The 16,014-nt window shown below is 45.6% G+C and overlaps 1 protein-coding gene across 1 annotated transcript in view; it reads right to left on the reverse strand.

The window, feature by feature from the left end:
* Positions 1-16,014, reverse strand: part of LOC124803250 — a 665,131-nt gene that overhangs the window by 512,746 nt on the left and 136,371 nt on the right. The window lies entirely within an intron of this gene.

Here is a 16,014-nt window from a genome sequence, read left to right on the forward strand (position 1 = left end):
GCAGATGATGCTGTGGTGTATCAAGAGGTTGTAACAATGGAAAACTGTACTGAAATGCAGGAGGATCTGCAGCGAATTGGCGCATGGTGCAGGGAATGGAAATTGAATCTTAATGTAGACAAGTGTAATGTGCTGCGAATACATAGAAAGATAGATCCCTTATCATTTAGCTACAAAATAGCAGGTCAGCAACTGGAAGCAGTTAATTCCGTAAATTATCTGGGAGTGCGCATTAGGAGTGATTTAAAATGGAATGATCGTATAAAGTAGATCGTCGGTAAAACAGATGCCAGACTGAGATTCATTGTAAGAATCCTAAGAAAATGCAATCCGAAAACAAAGGAAGTAGGTTACAGTACGCTTGTTCGTCCACTGCTTGAATACTGCTCAGCACTGTGGGATCCGTACCAGATAGGGTTGATAGAAGAGATAGAGAAGATCCAACGGAGAGCAGCGCGCTTCGTTACAGGATCATTTAGCAATCGCGAAAGCGTTACGGAGATGATAGATAAACTCCAGTGGAAGACTCTGCAAAAGAGACGCTCAGTAGCTCGGTACGGGCTTTTGTTAAAGTTTCGAGAACATGCCTTCACCGAAGAGTCAAGCAGTATATTGCTCCCTCCTACGTATATCTCGTGAAGAGGCCATGAGGATAAAATCAGAGAGATTAGAGGCCACACAGAAGCATACCGACAACCCTTCTTTCCACGAACAATACGAGACTGGAATAGAAGGGAGAACCGACAGAGGTACTCAGGGTACCCTCCGCCACACACCGTCAGGTGGCTTGCGGAGTATGTATGTAGATGTAGAAAGTTACGCACAGTCATCATTAACGTGTAGGTGAAATGCTATGTCATAATTTAGAGCGTGTCTCACATGGAGCAATCGATGTAAGTTATCTGATACTAAAAGCATTGAAGTGGATGGTCTGACGACATGACACCCAGCCTGGGTAATGGTAGGGGTTGAGGCGCCACTGCTATGGAGAACGAGGGGGGGGGGGGGGGAGAGTTGGAGCCTGTATTAAGTCAACAATTTCTCAGCAAGATATGAACTTTTTTCGTTAGCCAAAGTATATTTTCATTTGTCAAAACTTGCGCGGAATCAGACGATTCCACACAGTAAGGAAAGCTTATGACAAGCGCATCGCCAGCACTGCTATTCGTGTCGAAAAGTTGGATCCTTTGACTGTTCCAGTGTTCATCAAATCAGTGTTGTGGTTTTAGCGTCGCTGATAACCATTGGTTGCGACACGGAGATTATTTTACAGTTGAGGTTTTGAGATGATATTGGGTTATTAAGTGACAGAAGTTCCTAAAGTATGCTGGCATTTTGGTAGAAAGTCCAGCATGACAGGTAGCAACAATGTGCCTCAAAGCATAGTAGAGCTGTGATAGGTCAGCCGTTTAAGATCGTGTGGAAGGAACTTTCTCTTGAGTATCAGTATTGTGGTGTCACGAATGGGAAGTTACCACCCCGTGAGCTCCGTGCATTGTGATCAAAGCTTTCGTAACTTCGTGCAACTGCTTTAACAAATGCACGTCTCATAAACTGGAGAACATTAAGCCGTGGCGATATACCACGAGTCCACAAAGTCTCTCCGCAGCGGCGAGCTTTGCGTGTCTCGCCTTGCGGGCCCGTAAGGTCATGTCGCTGTATAAGTTAAGGGCCGGGATTCACTGATACTGGCTGCAGTTATGTTGGCTAATAGGATCCAGCTCTATTATAACTAAAATAAAGATATTAATTAATTATATTGCAAATGCCGTGCGGCTAGGATCTCCCGCCGGGTAGACCGTTCGCCTGGTGCCAGTCTTTCGAGTTGTCGCCACTTCGGCGACTTTCGTGTCGATGGGGATAAAATGATGATGATGAGGACAACAGAACAGCCAGTCCCTGAGCGGAGAAAATCTCCGACCCAGCTAGGAATCGAACCCGGGCCGTTAGGTATAACATTCCGTCGCGCTGACCACTCAGCAACCACGGGCAGAAATTAATTATACTGAATACAATTAGATGTACTGTACTCAACAGAATCACAGTCGCTGTTGGAAATGTTTTCCTCTTTCTTGAAAGCATAGCGCAACTCGTTTACGTTTATTTGCGAACAGCTTTACTAATGTTCCACTTGTAACCGAATGCAGGTGATCAGTTACCACCGTCTTCAGTTCTCTATCGTCTTTGGGTTATTTTGATACACAAATGTTTTAGCCAAACCCCGAAGCAAATAGTCGGGCGGAGACGGATCCGGTGAGGTGGCCAGAGATCTTTCGTAGTTATTCTGTCTCCAAAGATTTCCTCTATAAGTCGTAGGGACTGGTGTGCCGCATGAGCAATAGCGTTGTCCGATCGGAAAAAAATTTATGATTGATCTTGTTTTCATTCAGCAAGGCAATAAATGGATAAATTATCTGGGGACAATAGACATCGGAAGCGAGGGTAGTATCGAAAATGATCGGCCCATTAATTCGCAACCCTCAAACCCATTTGCTCTGCGCGCAATGGCGTTTCTCTTAAGGAGTATGAATTTTCTTATTAACAAACTTGCGAATTTTGGGAATTAATATAGCCAGATAGGTGAAATAAAATCTCATCAGTGAAAAGGGTTCGATCTGAAACATAAACATCATGACGGTTAACAAATCGTTTTGGATGGTCCATACAGTGTAATTTTGCATAGGAATAATTTTACACTGATACATCCTCCGTTCTTTGGTTGCGGCCTTATGTGCTGTCGTAAGAGAGACTTTAGCCTCTTGCGATAATCTCCTCATTGAGAGGGACTTTAACCTCTTGCGATAACCTCCTCATTGATTTTGATGGTCTCCGCAAATTGATGTCCGAAATGTCGTCAAGCTTCCGGTCTGTTAAAACTGAGGGCCTACCAGTTTGTCGTGCATCGTGAACTGAACATGTTGTCCGGAATTTGCAAATAAACTCAAGTACAGTGCCACGATGTGGACACATCGAACCAGGAAAACGCAATCTAAATAGCCACCTTACATTCTCCATAAAGCTACCTCCTGCACAGAAAAACTCTTCCACTAAAAACGCTCTCTCTGCAATGATAGGCATTCTCACTTCACTCGGCTCACACAAGAACTAGACTATAATATGGCTAACACTGCAGGTCCGCAGAACACGTACGGGCGAGACTTGAACGTGTTGCCAACATTACGCGCCCCGCAAGGTGAGACACGTGAGGCTCACCGCTGCGGATAGCCTTTGACGAAGCACGGTATTATGATTCTACCAGATTTGTCTCTTATTCATTTACGAGCGTACAAACATCCCGCAGAGATTTGTTATGGTATCAGAATTATAAAGTGGAGTCCAACGTACTGGCGGCTGCACTGCTTGTAAGATGAGGTGAGTTTATTAGGTAGAGGATGTGCAGTTAGACTTCTGAGATACAGTATAAATAGGTAGATCTGATATTCACTATAGCCAAGCACCCCTAATAGATTTCCGCTTCTTGATACAGGTAGCTTGTTAGAGGTACATTGTTGGTCAGGGTGTGCACATCAAGTATTTTCTCTCTTGTCAGCCGATGTACTTTGTTTCGATGGGAACTAAGATGTCCCAAGTTCCGCTAAGGTAAAATATGAGAGAGCGTAGCGAAGAATATTTCAAGTAGTACACCTTTCCTTGTAGATAGTTTGAACAGTCCGTGTTGATACACCAACAAGTCAGGTAGTTCAGACATGGTAATCTCTTTCTACCATTCTGTATGTCGACCCAGTTTCTTGCGATAATTCCACAAAACGGACTAAACATACACACCACTTTACTGCCAGGAAGTATGTTGGCGTTGCAGGCTCACATGACCACCTGGGACCAGTTCTGGCTGGCCGCTGTGGCCGAGCGGTTCTATGCGCTTCAGTCCGGAACCCCGCTACTGCTACGATCGCAGGTTCGAATGCTGCCTCTGACATGGATGTGTGTGACGTCCTTAGGTTAGTTAGGATTAAGTAGTTCTAAGTCTAGGGGACTGATGACTTCAGATGTTAAGTCCCATAGTGCTCAGAGCCATTTGAACCAGTTCTATGCCATATACAACACTCCCAAGCCATCAGTGCGCTCTTATAACGGCGAGACTGGAAGTTTTTTGAGTGATCTCACCTCGAAAGTTGCATGTTAACCGCTACAGTATTTGCTCATCTGTTCATTTAGTGATGCCGTAACACTGAATACAGTGCGACTTTCATACTTCAAATATATCAATTCACGAAAGAGAACAACTTCCATTTACAGACCACATGAAAATATTTGATAACGTATAATGCAAAAAATCTAAGGTATTTCAGTTGATGTCGGACCTTCACAACTGATAAAATTAATAAAAATCATGGACATATGTTCAGATATTAGCTTTTCTAGAGACGAAGGTTTCGTGCGGAAAATAAATGTAAGTGTAGACGACAATGCAGTGTTTCACGGTAGTTTTAAATAAGCCTATAAATTGCGAAATGGACGTCGCATTCCCATTACAGTTTCCATGCGTTTTATTTTTAAATATGAGTAGCGTCTTCAGAAAATATAGATTAACGATTATGATCTGTATGTACAAGTGATGAATACTGTAATGTTTCGCGGTCAGTTATTTACAGACATATATGTGCTACCAACTGACAGTGGGAAATCACTGTAAGAGTCTAATCATGAACTTCACATAGTTAATACCGATTTCTGTTTAGCATTTCGAACAAACAGACGAAAACCATGATACTTACTGGAAAGAACCTATTAACTTTAACCCGAAGATTGGAAAAATAAAAAGGTGAAGTGTAAATTAGTCTGACTTTTTGGAATACGTCTTACCCACCGTTCCAAAACTGGAAATTTAATACGAAGCTTCAGTTACATTGCATTTCAAAGAGATTTAAAAGAAACATTAAGATTCGATTCTGTTAGGAAACTGTGTAAATCCATTGTTCAAAGTATTCTTGCTAGGCAGAATTAAGGCATACATACTGAAGAGAGAAAAAAATGGTTCAAATGGCTCTGAGCACTATGGGACTTAACATCAGTCCCCTAGAACTTAGAACTACTTAAACTTAGCTAACCTAAGGACATCACACACATCCATGCCCGAGGCAGGATTCGAACCTGCGACCGTAGCAGTCGCGGGGTTCCGGACTGAAGCGCCTAGAACCGCACAGCCACCGCGGCCGGCGAAGAGAGAAAGAAACTGGTGTAGGCATGCGTATTCAAATACAGAGATATGTAAACAGGCAGGATATGGCGCTGCGGTCGGCAACGCCTCTGTAACGCAAGTGGCTCGAGCAGTTGTTACATTGGCTACTGCTGCTACAATGGCAGGTAAGGGAGACCTGTACGTGTTGTTAAAGTCGGCGCACGAGCGATGGGACACAGCATCTCCGAGGTAGTGGGGGATCTTCTCGTACGACCGTTTCAGGAGTGTACCGTTAACATCAGGAATCCTGTAAAACGTCAAATCTCCACCATCGCTGTGTCCGGAAAAGATCCTCCAAGACCGGGACCAACGACAACTGAAGAGAATCGTTCAACGTGACAGAAGCGCAACACTTCCGCAAATTACTACACGTTTCAATGCTGGGCCGTTACATGTGTCAGCGTGAGAACCATTCAATGAAAATCATCTTTATGGGTTTTCGGAGTCGAAGGCCCACTAGTGTACCCTTTATGACTGCAGGACATAGACGTTTACGCCTGGGCCCGTCGACACAGACATTGGACTGTTGATGACTGGTCAGAGGGGTCTCGTTTCAAATTGAATCGAGCGGATAGACGTGTTGGGGTACGGAGACTACCTTATGAATCCATGAACCCTGCATGTCAGCAGGGGATTGTTCAAGCTGGTGGAGGCTCTGTGGTGGTGTAGGGGGTGTGCAGTTGGAATGATATTGGACCCGTGACACGTCTGGATACGACTCTGACTGGTAACAGGCAAGTAAGCATCCTTTCAGATCACCTGCATCCATTCATCTCCATTGTCCATTTCGACGAACTTGGCCAATTCCAGCAGGACTATGCGACATCCCACATGTCCACAATTGCTACAGAGTGGCTCCAGGAACAGTCTTTTGAGTTTAAATACTTACGCTGGTCACAAAACTCCCCAGACATGTACATTATTGAGCATATCTGGAATGCCTTGGAATGCGCTGTTTAGAAGAGATTAGCACCGTGTCCTATCCTTACTGATTATAGAAAGCCAAGCAGGGTTCATGGTGTCAGTTCCCTCCAGAACAACTTCAGACATTAGTGGAGTCCATGCCACGTCGTGTTGCGGCACTTCTGCGCGTTCGCGGGGGCTATACAGCCATTAAATTGGATTTTAGAAGGAAATGGTGTGAATAGGAGCAGAAGAGCAAAATATCACAATACAGTATAAATACAGAACGAGAAGCACAGAGTCTGTCTGAAGTGTTCAAGACATCCGAATAAAACAGATAAATACATCACAAGGAATTGATAACATTCCATATTTATCCAGAAGAGGGCCGTGGGTACCTCAACGGAAAAAATGTGTAGATCAGCGATGCGGATAAGAAGTAAAAGTTGTGGCACGTGACCAAAGCTGATGGAGAGGAGGGCAGTGTTGTTACACATGGATGAAGAAACTATTCCATTTTACATTTTACGCGTGGGTAATATTCTGCAAACAGCGAACTGAACCTTCCTCTGAAACAGGAAAGCTGACTAGCCCCATTCCATCAAGCAGACCACAGTACTGAATCAGCGCTGAAGAAAATTTACATCAGAAATACACAGAGTCTGCAGCGCTGGGCTATATCGCGCATCTGTATGTGTAATAAATGGGAAAACTTGGGAAGTAATAACGGTTGAAAGCGAAACAACTCTAACGGAATGCATCTCAAACTTGAATTTAAGTTATCGTAGTTTTAAATGGAGTTTGGCCCTCGCGCGCAGAAGCGTATCGCCCCGCCAGTTAATAAAGTCCGACATACGTTGGCAGTCCTTAAAGAGCGGGAGCTATTTCATAAGCAGAACTCGGTTGGGTCTACACTTCTACCAGCAAGTTTATGGCGTTAAGGGATCGCCCGTGTTTTTGATACTACAGTCGCAAAAATGGAATTCTGTGCCCATAGACGATATTAAATTCACAAAATAACGATGTAGTTTGCTATCGTGCTAATGTTATGATAGAAAGAGACGCTTTCACAAGCGTTTTTCGTGTGGCGGAAATGTTACTTACGTCCACTGTGAACCTTGAGCATTTATTTGAACTTCATACAAGAAGAAAGTTTGTAATATGCTGACATTACTCTTGAAAAATCTATAACTATGTTTTGAACCACAGCAAATGTGTCGTTGGAAGATGTCGTTAACAGCATATTACTTCATAAAAAGCTTCAGTGACAATATAAACATTTAAATAGAGTCTGCTATTAAAATTTAAACACACGACAGAATTTTGACAGATTAAAGCGCACCAAGCTCCACACAATAACAGCAAGTCACGTAGCCCAGCAAATTGTCCGGAGTAATGACAATATATGCATTAAAGCCCTAATTATATTTAAAAATGAAGGAAAAATATCATGCTGAAAACAGGGATTTTGCAGGTGTCTGACAAGGATGGGTACTACTTCTTCTCGTCTTCACCAGGTTAGCGGAAACGAAGGCGACGTTCAGAAGAAGACAGGAGCGAAGAAAAACAAGAAATCATTCATTAGAAATGAGTATATATATTTACACTACAGTTTTTTGGATGTTATTGCCGTAAACGTATGTTAAACTATACATATTCAGCTGAGTACACCATAATTCAAAAAAAATACGAGAAATAAATCGTCTAAGGTGTATATTTAAATGTAGTGGAACATAAGAAGTTAAGAAATTAATACTGTGAAAGGCACTGAGTATGATTAGTATAGAGAGATAAGGGATAGTGTTAAACCAGCCTCACCAATAATAATTATAAAAATACAAATATCAGACACACATATGTGGGAGCGAACGGGTCTGTTGTAACTGTCCTGCTGAATGACTTTCCAGATTCCAACATTCGAATGTATAAAACATTTAGTGAAGGTATCATTGCAAACCAAAGCTGATTGCGTTCGCTTGCTTCATTACACGAATACCGAGAGCATCGTCAGTGGTTTGCACAATGACCCCACCATCTTGAATGAAATTAGGATTATTTTTGTTAAAGCAAGAAGCTATGCGCGCAGTGCTTGCAATCCAGTTGTCATCTTGGAACACTGGAGTGTCCTGAACACTCTCATCATAAAGACATAGAAAAAAAGGCAACACCTAGTCACCGATAACCCTGAAATAAACATCCTTGCTCATTTTAACGGTTATCTGAATGAGTATGCCCAAGGCATGGTACGAAAGACACCACCAAAACATCATGGAACCACATCCGGCCCGAACTACACCATTCACACATTGAACGCTGAAAGTGTCACCGGGCCGTCAGTCATTCGACACCTCACATCGTTTGATGACAGGCATAACAGCGACTCGTCGGATCAGACTGCACGCATTCAAGTAGCTACGTCCAGTTTCCGTACTGCACTGGCCCAATGAACCAATGAAGACAGTGTTACGTGCCAATGTGAGCTATAGCCTTCTGCGCCGTACCCCACTCAAAATATCCATTCCGCCCAATTTCTTCACAGAGCACAGTGTCACGGACAAGGCGTGACACTCATCTCCAATCCCTACGGGTGAGAACCTTTCTGCGACCACTGCGCTAAGGCCGTATTAGTTGATTGAGACACATTGGAAACCCATGTTCATAAAACAACAAATCGTGCAGCTTCATTCACGTTGAGGTCATTGGTATGTTCCAACACGATAGCTGCTAGCTGCCATCCTCTCAAGTCGATCCAACCTTACCACATTGATTACATATGACCCATTGGCACAGATTTTATAGAAGCGGATGAATGACATGTCCGACAGAACAGACACTATTCATATCTATAATTCCATGAGCGCTACGGCTATTTGATGAAGTTTCAGTGCGAATGCACAACCAACGTCCGAACTCCTACGGGAATCAAAAAATTTGAGGGACGAAAGTAACAGTCATCCAGACAGCGGAGGATCTGAGGTTCAGTCATGTTACGCGTGACGCGGAGGTAGCAAACTAAGCTCTTCCGTGTCAACAGCCAGCACCAGAGGACGACAAGCACGTGAAGCGATGTTTATTATGCAGAGGGGACAGTCAGTTAATCCGATAGGAAGGGGATGTTGTCTTGTGGCACATTGTATGTTGGTGACTTGATACCACGTTGAGCGCACGGTGATAGTCAGAAAGTGGGGTGTATCTTTTTCCGTGCTCATGTCAAAAATGGTTCAAATGGCTCTAAACACTATGGGACTTAACATCTGAGGTCATCAGTCCCCTATAACTTAGAACTACTTAAACCTAACTAACCTAAGAACATCACACACATCCATGCCCGAGGCAGGATTCGAACCTGCGACTGTAGCGGTCGCGCGGTTCTAGACTGAAGCGCCTAGAACCGCTCGGCCACCCATGTCGGCCCGCTCATGTCCAACAGTCGCTTCAGTACTTGGTTTCTACAAAGTTACATGGAACCGACTGCAGAAGGGTGGTGTAAAATTATTTTGCCTTCGGTGGGCACTTTGTGGAAGTTCCAAGATCACACAGCAGTTTCAAGAATGAATGTCAATACATGTGAGAGCTGTGTCACGATGTGCAGCACCGGTACCAGCAGCAAGTGAGAGACTGGCGTGAGAGATTCCAGCAGGTGACCTATGAGGGAGGCTTATTTACTGGTCCACTATTTCAACGTGCTGCTCACGTACAGGGCAGCTTCCCATGCCCAGATGTTAACCAGTCCCAACCCTCCTTCGCAAAGGGGAGTGAGCAGTGTCGTAACATAGTTTAAAAACGTGTTCTGTGGGTAGTAAATAATCAAAGACCGCCTGCGACCTATCACCGCCGGTAGGGTGAAGGCTTGTGCTACGTGATTGAGTTCTGACACTCTGTAGAGGTTCACGTATTCCACACTTTGCCGCTGGTTCAAGCCCTGGGGCAGGTACTGATGCATCATCATTCATACAGTCGTAGTAATCGTTGATAGTCTGCCACTGTCATTCCAAGCACATCCTTCGTAAACATGACTTCCATGTACTGTATAAGTTCAGTAGCTGATGGGAGGTGGGCAAAAGCGGCCAGCCAGAGACCACGCCCAATATACGAAGCCACTAACTTCTTGATGTTCACAAGGCTGTTACCCATAAGACTGCCTGTGGTCTGTCTGTATCACTTGATCCAGTTTCAATCGTGGATCAAACCACCAGTAGCAAGTCATCGCCATTTGCCCATTTGCCCATTTGATGATCTGAGGGTTATTTCTAGCTTGAGCTTGAGACTCATGAGGAGTGGTTTAGGAGAAATTGCATAAAGGAAAAGTAAAGTGAGGCAACTCTTAATGGGTATTGAACCCACTGCCCATCCATTGACCAGGACCTGAGAGATGGCTGCTGCCAAGTGACACCACAGTGTGTCAGTGAGGCCCAGGGATAATCCCATATGGTCTGTCGTCTATTGGAGGAAGTTATGATGCACGCTAGCGAAATCCTGATCAAAGTTGATGGACACAATCGCCCCTCTCAGGCGGCACGCCGAAGTCATCGCTGGTAAAGTCCCTGCAGTCGGGCATTGTAGTGGCACTACCATTTGGGATAGGCAAAGTCAGATTTGGTGCAATATTTCTGAGTGCACAAGTTACAGCCAGACGCAGGCCTGTTTACAATGAGTTATGCTCACCAGCAGTTGCAAAGTAAAGTAGAGGCCACAGGGGCGTAGAACCGCCATATAAAGTACACACAGTAGTTTGTGTGGCACAAGTCACAGGCAGAAGGGGCCCACTGGCCAACCAAAGTGTTATGAGTATGTGACACGGAGCAGCACCTTCATCAAAACAGATGTGCAAAGCCACGTATAAATAGGTGCCAGTTCACTAACAAATCATTCAAGAGTGGCAACTGTTTTGGATGGCTGGGCGTGTCACACCACCAGCTACATGCAGCAGCAGATGGGACACCAGCGTTCCAGTCTATGGCGAGTCGCTGGTTCGACTGCCTGAGGCCAATGCGGGGTCCGCAGCCAAACAGTGGCGGGCCACGCCACAGCTCGCTACTGTGGGCAGTCTTGTTGGCTTCCAACACACGCTGGAGGCATCCCGAGGCGAGGGCCGCAGATTCGGATGCTGGATTGTGGGCTCTTGTTGTCGCCACATTCTTAGCCACGGCAGTGAGGAAGCACGCCGTGGGTCGCCCTGCAGCAGGCGGCGCTGAGGCGGCAGAGGCGAGGGCCGGTGAGTCGACTGCTGGCACATCTGACGTCGATGTAACTCAGCGTTCTTAGAAGGCCAACACGCGGCGGCGTGTTGCACAGGTCACAGAGGCAGCCATTCCGCGCCAAGCCATTTCGCAGACGGCAGAGTGGTGTCCTCAGCATTGTGGGACCTGTCAATGCAGACCAAGGGGAACCCAGCACTGTAGTTGGAAGCAATAAATCACTTGGAATGCTTGGACGAGTCTTAATATGGAGCCTTCTACCTCTTCTCGCTACATCTATTCTGGGGCGAGGATCATTGGCAATGTTGTCTTGATATGGACTGCTAGAAGCCTGGCGAATACCTCCTAGTAAGCATTCAACACTGTTAAGTGGCCAATAGTTATGGACGAATTGCTCTCCCAGGGGTATGTGTACTGGTATAAAAAGACCTTCAACTGAAGTATAAGGCACGGCGCAGTCCAGGGACATGAATTCTCACAACGTTGCAACCAAGCAGTGCATGTCACAGAAGGTCCCGTAAAACTTGACTGGTAATCCATCGGTGCCTGGAGACTTCATAACCACAACCTTGTCCTAAGTCTCCCCCACCCCATCAGTTGAGACTTTCTCCATTAATGCCATCGCTGCTGCTGTGTCGATAGTGAGTGTCACCTGCAGGAACGCTTCCATAGTCTCCTCGTCACCTATGGTTCTTTCCTGTCAAAAATATCGAAAACAATTCTCCACGGCTTTCACTATGGTTGCTTGGATCGTATAGAAGCTACGATTTCGCATAATCAGACGTGTGATTAACTGTAGGCGATGTCAATGCATATCCGCCACAATGGGTGCATGGAATGTAGCTCTGCAGCTGTTCGGTCATGTCGCTAGTGGACTACGCCTAATTGTCGCCTTTTTAACAGTAGTATGTGAGCCTTGATTTGCTGTCGTTCTCGTTGCCTGCCTGCCAATAGAGGTAGAGTGTCGAGGTCCCTGAGAAGTGCACATTAAAAGTACCCTGTCTGCCGGTGCATGAGTGCAGAAATGTCTTGCAGATTGCCGAACTGGCGGAGAGGAGCCACCATGCCAAGTTGAGGAGTATTGGGAGTGACTTCACTCACAGCCAGCTCACGTTCTGGCTCCTTGCTGACGACAGTCTGGGTCCTGGAGGTGAGCTGAAAGCTGTTACTGTACCATACTGGCAGGGGGGGAGGGGGGGAGGGGGTGGAAATGCATCGTGACGGTACAGCAAGTGTGATCAGAAAAAAACAGAGACCAACGTTTGGTGGCCACAATTCCCTGTGTAATACCTCATGACGCATATATAGGTTGTTTCCATAAGAGCGTGCAAAAATTTAACAGGACATAGACAATCCTCCACTGAACAACTTGAGATAGGGAACCTGAGGTCGGAGAAGCCAAGAAGCCACCTTAAGGAGATATGAAAGTAAATTTGTCTACCTCTTTATCTAACATTACTGTTTTCCAGCTTACTTACAACTAACATGCATACACGTTTACACGTAATGTGTTGTTTATTTACATGTACATTCTTTATTGAATGCACGGAAACATGGAGGACGAGCCTGATTACTAGAAAGTCATGATTCAATAGGTTGTTGGAGAACGTAGCCTTGAGTGTTCTTGAGAGGATGTGGAAACAAAATGACAGCGCACCGCCTGACCTTAGTATGGATGTCCGCCACTCTCTCAATGCTGTATTTCCTGGCCATTGAATTGGAAGGGGTGGTCCTACACCTGAGTGGTAACCTGACCTGAATTCCCTTGATTATTTCCTACGGGGATATTTAAAGTGACTTGCGTTGAAGACCCCCAGCGGATGCGAAAATGGAAGTACTTGTCAGAACTGTAGCTGCCTAACATGTGATTCGAAACACACCAGGGATATTTGTCAGGGTGGCCGCCGATGTCATGCTTGCATTGAGGTTGATGGCAGTCAGTTTCAGCATATTCTGTGGAAGATAAATTACAAATGATACGTTCAATGTGTCAATGATATTTGCAGTTAACTGTAACTAATGTAAATAAAAAAGTACACAGTAATGTGATTTTATTATTATTATATTATTAAGCTAGGTTTTCCGGCCTCAGGTTCCCTATCTCAATTTCTTCAGTGGAGCAACCTCTACGTCCTGTTAAATTTTTAACGCTTTTTTGCATACAATCCAGTTAGCTCGCTGAATAACTGGTAAGATGCATGTATTCAGAGCTGCTGCCGTGTACATTTTCCCACATGTCGCTCAAGTGAAGATCGTAAATCACAATGCACGCTTCCAGGCAGGGCTAGCAGTGCAGAATTTATTCTTCTGGAAGAAGGACGCATTCAAAATCTCCAGCAAAGATGCTGCGTTCATACCAGCATTGTCCGTGGAGTAGAACCTGGCCCAGTCATTGTGTTTGGTGGTGACTGGCAGAGCATAAGAATTAATGAATCGGGTGACTGCTTATCCTCATGTGGAGGGGAGATACATGATGTTGGTGGCTTTCGTACCATCGTGCGCTAAAATCGTCACGCTTGTATATGCAGGACCACCAGGCATCACGTACACTGCGTAACGTAAAAGTACCAGAATGCATTCGTTCGCACTTTTTGCAGGAATGAGTGGTCGACTCCTGTGACTCGTATTGTTTCTCTGAAGTTGGAGCTTGGCAGGGGAGCTAATCATGTTGACATCCATCGTGGCCAAGTGGTAAGTCTTGTGTTGCTACGGTTGAGTGAGGTTATCCATAGTGATGGTGGAAAGAAGTGGACTTCCCAAGTGATGTTGCTCTCTGTCAACCGCTGCGCTACTGGCGTTGGTCAAAGCGGATGGTTTGGTGGCACGCAAGAGGGGCCTCAGATCTGGGCCCTGCCTAGTATCGATGTCCATTAACCACGACCTAGGCACGAAAGTCTGCCCATGTTTCATATGGTCGTAGTGGTTCGTAGGAAGGGCCAAGTGGCTTCGCAGCCTGCACTGGAACCTTCCTGCTGACCGCAGGACTTGCAGATGGATGCAACCCACCCTGATATCCATTCTGCACGGGTGAGTCGGTGGTAATTGTGTCAGCCTCATGTTCAGCATCCTGCAGGACCAGTTCTTCCTCCAGCGAGTGGGAGCTTTTGTATTCTAACACGGTCCTGTGGCTACGGTTTCGCAGTTTCGGTGCTCTTTTCGTACATGGCCTTCCGTATCGGACAATGGCTTTGAATCATGCCCCGCCAGCACAAAGGCGTTGGTTGGTATGATAAGTGCATCGACTGCTGTCTTGCTGTTGGCGGTACTTATACTGTTCGATGGCATCGATAATGTGCACAGTTCTGCCACTGGCCAGGCTGACTGATCCTCTGTGCGCTGATCCGCGAAGGGCTGTTCCAGTGCAACCACGTCGGTCTGTTGTGTCTGAGATGTCGCGAGCGCCGCTGTGTAACTTACTGGAGGGGGCCCTCCGGAGTCGATGAATGTATCATGTTCTGTGATTAAAGTTGTGTGATCCAGTGCTGGAGGCACTCGGAACGCAGGTGACCTTCTCTGCTGCATTTTAGACCGGCCACCACGTACAGCTACGGCCCGGCAGCCTCTAATCTGGAGTTAATGATGGTATGTGTCGACCGAGTTCAATGCATACCCGTCTTACTCCACTGAGGATCGGACAAGTCTTAAATTTGGTCCACTTTTCTACCACGTGTTCTTGTACCGTGCCGTAGGGGTGGAGCGCCAATACACCATTTGCCACTAGGTATACAAGGGACATAATCCGAATATGTGTATAATCTGCAGTCCCAGTCTTGCATGGTCGACAGTGACGTTTCCAACATCTCCGTCTGCGTGGGAGAAGCAAAGTTTTTGCTTCATCTCTCCGAAACCTTGTCGGATGTAGGGTCATTTGTAATTTTTACATAGGCCGTATCGTTTACTAGCGAAAAGTGGATGTCGAAGATGTCGGCACGGGCTTGGCTTCATTGGCTCTGAGCACTATGGGACTCAACTTCTGAGGTAATTAGTCCCCTAGAACTTAGAACTAGTTAAACCTAACTAACCTAAGGACATCACAAACATCCATGCCCGAGGCAGGATTCGAACCTGCGACCGTAGCGGTCTTGTGGTTCCAGACTGCAGCGCCTTTAACCGCACGGCCACTTCGGCCGGCTGTCGGCACGGGGGATGTGGAGCTTTAAAATGCGCACGACATTGATTGCTATTGGTCTAACAAAGTCGTTTCGAAAAGCGACTTTCAAAGTCGATTTTCTGTATTGATTCACCACGATCTTGTTGCACTACAGTTTCGCGTTAGTGTCGGGCAGAAGAAGTGAACAACACGTGCGTGCTAGCGCTCCAGGCAGGAACATTCCGCACGTCTGCTCCACTCATCTGCTAAAGCCAGACTGTCGATGATTTCAAGTTTGGCGTTTCTACTAAATATTTTGCGATTGAAATCTAATTATGAACATTTAAAACTGAAATGAACGGATCTATTAAGGGAGGGTAGGACGTCAAACGGGCCGACCTGGAGCAGGGGAGTCACCACAGGACATTTTAATTTCTGCTCTCTATACTTTTACAAATAGATTCAAAAAACTGTCACCATGACCAGGAAGGATTGAGGACTCACACTCATCGCAGTGGAAGTTCAAAAACGTAGCAAAATACGTTTTTTTACATGTGAAATTTCATCATTTTTTCACTTATTACTGGCTGCATTTGTTGCTATAGGTACACTTGTCTTCCAAA

Source organism: Schistocerca piceifrons, chromosome 6 (genome assembly GCF_021461385.2).
Source record: "Schistocerca piceifrons isolate TAMUIC-IGC-003096 chromosome 6, iqSchPice1.1, whole genome shotgun sequence".
NCBI classification, from domain to species: domain Eukaryota; kingdom Metazoa; phylum Arthropoda; class Insecta; order Orthoptera; family Acrididae; genus Schistocerca; species Schistocerca piceifrons.